Genomic DNA, 5,000 nt, shown 5'->3' with positions numbered 1-5,000 from the left:
AGGATTAGCGAGAGAGGGGAAGACAGAAGGAAAGAGGAAGCGGGGGTGGAAAAAATAAGGAACAGGGAGGACTGAGGAAGATGGGGAGGAGGACCAGGAGAGGGGAAGAGGCGGGGGGAGGGGGAGAGGGGGAGAGGGGCGTATTGCAGGACTGTTGCAAGGAATCTCATGCAGAGTAGACGGGCCTCCTGTTGGGTTGGCTGCAGCGGGCGGCGCGGCGTGGGCGGCCTCTCACGGGCGGGAGGGGGGGGTCAGGAGGGGATTGGGGGGGTGGGGGGGTTGTGGCTGGCAGGGTCGATGTAGAAAGATTTTTTTTCGTTCTTCCTTTTAGAAAGAACAGACAGCGGTAAGAACAGCGATAAGAGTTGTGGGAGGAGGAGGAGGGAGAGAGGGAAGGAGGGAGGAAGAGGGGATTGCGAGGAGGAAGATGAGGAGGAGGAGGGGAAAGATGAGGGTGGATGGAAGAGGAGGAGGAGCAGAAGAAGAAAGGAAAAAAGAAAAAGGAAAGAGAATGAGGAGGGGGAGAAGGAGGAGGAGTAGAAGATGATGGAGAAAGAGAAAGAAAAGTAGAAAAGAAGAGAAGAAATAGAGAGAAAAGACGAAAAAAGAAGGAAGAGGAAGAAAAGGAGAAGGAGAAGAAGAAAGGAGGAGGAGGAGGAGGAGGAGACGCCGCACTATCACGTCTCTGGATCTCCCGTCGCGAGAACCTCTCCCTCCCTCCCTCCCCCCCCTCCTCTCCCTTCCTCCCTCTCCCCCTCCCTCCTCTGCCTCTATCCGGCCAGCTCTCCTTTCCTCTTTCCCTTCCTCCCGACTTTCGTACGTCCCTCTTTCCCTTTTATTCCTCCCTCCCTTCATCCGGACTCTTTCTCTTTTCCGTTGATTCCATCATTCCTATCCTTTCTCTATAAGCCCTATTCTTCCTTCCTTCCTCCCTCCCTTTGTCCCATCTATCCTTCATCCCTCCCTCCCATCCTCCGTCCTTCCCTCCCATCCTTCCTCCCTCTTTCCCATCCTTCCTCCCTCCTTCCCATCTTCCCTCTCTCCTTCCCATCTTCCCTCCTCCTTCCCATCTTCCCTCCCTCCTATCCATCTTCCCTCCCTCCCTCCCATCTTCCTCCCTCCCATCCTCCATTCCTCCCCTCCCATCTTCCCTTCCTACCCACCTCTCCTCCCTCCTTCCTATCCTCCCTCCCTTCGGCCCATGTTTCCTCCCTCCTTCCCGGTCTTCTGCAACCTCTCTCTTTCTCTATCCCTCCTCCCCCCACCCCCTCCCCCTCCCCACCGCCCCTCCAGTTAGATACAAGGGCGAGTTTCCGCTACGTTGCTCCAGCCTCTCTCTCCCTTCTCTCTCTCTTTCTCCCTCTTTATTTCTCTCTTTCATTTTGTATGTGTGCAGTCTGACTCGTTCTTTTTCTCTCTCTGTCTACCTGCCTCTCTCTCTCTCTCTCTTTCTTTCTCCCTGTCTGTTTGTATGTGTGTGTCTTTCTCTTTTTCTTTCTCCCTTCTTCCTCTCTCCCTCTCTCCTTCCTCCCTCCTTCTTCCCTCCATCCCTCTCTCCTCTCCTTCTCTCCTTCCTCCCTCCCTTCTACCTCCCTTACTCCCTCTCCCCTCTCTCCTCTCTCCCTATTTCCTTCCTCCCTCTCTTCTCCCTCCCCCCATCCCTTTCTCCCTCTCTCCCTCCCTCCCTCCCTCCCCTCCCCTCCCCAGATTCTGACCACATCTAAGACACCGATTTTTCCTTCAATTAGTAGACAGTGGGGGAGGGGGAAGGGTAGGGGGGACGGCAAGGGATAGAGGGTAGAGGGGACGAAGGGCCAAGGGGAGTAGGGAGTAGGGGGGGGAGTGGATGTAACCCCACCCCCTCCTATCCCCCCCATTTTATTCTGTCGCTGAAGTGAAGGGAGAAGATTCCGCCTCCGTCTGGTACCTCAGCCGGGCCTCTCTGTCTGTCTTGTTTGTCTGTCTTTTGGTCTTTGTCTGTTTCGTTCTTTCGTTTTTCGGCGATTGTTGTTTTGACCTGTTTGTTTGTTTGTATTTCTTTTTTTTGTCTTTTTTTCTCTCTCTCTCTCTTTCTCTTTTTTCTTTTTGTCCACCTTTATCTTCCGGTTCTTCCCCTTTACCTTCTCCTTCCCCTTTTCTCTCTCTCTCTCTCTCTCTCTCTCTCTCTCTCTCCCCCTCTCCCTCTCCCTCACTCCCTCTCTCTCTCTCTCTCTCTCTCTCCTCACCCTCTCCCTCCTTCTCCTTCCCTCCTCCCCCCCCTTCCCTCCCTCTTCCCCCTCCCTCCCCCTCCCTCCCTCCTTCTCCTTCCCTCTCCCTCCCTTCCCTCTCCTTCTCCTCCCTTTCTCTCCTCCACGTTTTTCTCCTCGTCTTTCTTCATTATCTCCATCTCCTTTACATCCCACTTAGCTTCTTCTCCCGCCATTGATCTCGGACGTTGCAAGAGTGCAACCACGTGTAGAGGAACATGTACACGCCCACTTGCACCCTCGCCTCCCAACCACATTCCACGTGTTCATCCACATAGCTCCAGCCTCCACGTGCTCATCCACTTGGATCTATTCTATACTTGTTCATCCACTTAGATCTATTCTCCACGTTTTCATCCACTTAGATCTATTCTCCACGTGTTCATCCACTTAGATCTATTCTACACTTGTCCATCCACATAGTTCCATCCTCTACGTCCTCATCCACATAGCTTCATCCTCCAAGTGTTCATCCACATAGATCTATTCTCCACGTGTTCATCCACATAGATCTAACCTATACTTGTTCATCCACATGGCTCCATCCTACACATGTTCATCCACTTAGATCTATTCTCCACGTGCTCATCCACATAGCTCCATCCTCCACATGCTCAACCACATAGCTCCATCCTCCACATTCCCATCCATATAGATCCATCATCCTCATAGCTCCATCCTCCACACTCTCATCCACATAGATCCACCCGGCAGACTTTAATCCACCTAGATCCATCCATGCTAAGACACACGTCTTTTTGTCTTTTTTCCCTCTATCTTCTCTCTCTCCATCTTTCTCCATCTTCTCTCTCCCTTCTTTCCTCTGGAATCCCTCTAGCTCTTCCCTCCCATCCTTTCCCCTGCATCCCTCTAGTGCCCCCCTCCCCTCCTCCTGCCCCCACCCCTCCCCTCCCCCTGCCCCTGCAACACTTCTAGCTCCCCCCCCCCTTTTTTTCTCTTTGTATTTCTCCTAGACCGCCCCCCCCCCTCCTTCTTCCCCTGCAATCCTCCTAGCTTTCGTTTCTTCCCCTTCCCCTGCCTTTTTCTAAAATCTCCTTGCGCCCCCTTCCCCCCTCCCCCTCCCCTGCCTTTCCCTACAACCTCCTAGCGCTCTTCACCCCTCCCCCCTCCCTACCCCCCACCGCCTGCCTTCCCCTACAACCTCCTAGCGCTCTTCACCCCCTCCCCCCTCCCTACCACATATCTCGCCCGCCTGCCTTCCCCTGCAACCTTCCGTCTGAATCTCTTTCCATCCCCCCCTGCAATCCTCATATCTCCCCCCCCCCTGTCTCTTCCCCCTTCCCCTTCCCTGCAACTCTCCTAGTCTCCCCTTCTCCCCACCTGCCTACTCCCACCCCCTACTCCCCCTCTCTTCCCCTTCCCCTTTCCCTGCAACTCTCCTAGCCTCCCCTTCTCCCCACCTGTCCCCACCCCATCCCCTATCCCCCCTCTCTTCCCCTTCCCCTTCCTTGCAACTATCCTAGTCTCCCTTCTCCCCACCTCCCCCCCCCTCCGTCCGAGCGAGGCACTGCGGCACCACTGGCATTACGCTCAGCTGGTGTGTCCCCCTCCCGTCCCTCCTCCCCCCCTACCCCCTCCATACCTACTCCCTCTACTCCTCCCGCTCTAAACTCCCCCCCCCTCTCCCCTCCTCTACTCCACCAGCTTCTCTCCCCTCCCCTCCCCTCCCCTCCCCCCTCCACTCTTCCTTTCCCTTCAATCTTCCCCTGTTTTTGTCTCGATAGATAGATAGTAGATAGAAGGATGAATAGATAAATAGAAGGCTGAATAGCTAGATAGATGGAAAGATAGATATATAGATAGATGGAAAGATAAATAGATGGGTAGGTAGATGGATTGATAGATAGAGATATAGAAGAATAAGGAGATAGATAGTTAAATAGAAGGAGAAAGAGATAGATAAATAGAAGGAGAAAGAGATAGATAAAACGATGGAGAAAGAGATAGATAGATAAATAGGAGAAAGAGATAGATAAATAGAAGGAGGAGATAGATAGATAAATAGAAGTAGAAAGAGATAGATAGATAAAACGATGGAGAAAGAGTTAGATAGATAAATAGAAGGAGAAAGAGATGAATAGATAAATAAAAGGAGAAAGACATAGATGGTTAAATAGAAGGAGAAAGGGATAGATAGATAAATAGAAGGAAAGATAGACTAATAAATAGGAGAAAGGGATAGATAGTTAAACAGAAGGAGAACGAGATAGAAAGTTAAATAGAAGGAGAAAGAGATAAATAGATAAATAGGAGATATGGATGCATAAATAGAAGAAAGAAAGATAAATGGTAAAGGAAGACAGCCAATGCTAAAGGCGGCGCCAGACAGTCAGCAAGCCAGTCAGCAAGCCACTCGATCAGACAGACAGCGGGAGAGACAGATAGCCGATGAGCAGACAGACATTAACGAGCATCCGGCCGGATAGCCACTTCGACAGACACCCGATGAAGTGGGCAGACAGCGAGGCAGAAAGCCGATGGGTGAAGCTGCTGAGGAAACAGGCTGTCAGCTGGCCCGATTCGTGAAGCAAGACAGCTGGGAGAGACAGTTCGCGAAACAGGGATTGTCGCGAAACAGGGATTGGGTTTAGGGAAGCGGGGGAGCAGGGCGGTAGGAGGTGAAACGGGCAGTCAGTAGGCGGGCGTGTAAACAGGGAAACAGACGTCGAATTGAAACAGACGGCAAACTGAAGCAGACAACGAACTGAAACAGACAGCGAACTGACACAGAAA

The sequence above is a fragment of the Penaeus vannamei genome, chromosome 22, assembly GCF_042767895.1.
Source record: "Penaeus vannamei isolate JL-2024 chromosome 22, ASM4276789v1, whole genome shotgun sequence".
Lineage (NCBI taxonomy): Eukaryota > Metazoa > Arthropoda > Malacostraca > Decapoda > Penaeidae > Penaeus > Penaeus vannamei.
This window is presented reverse-complemented; position numbering follows the sequence as displayed.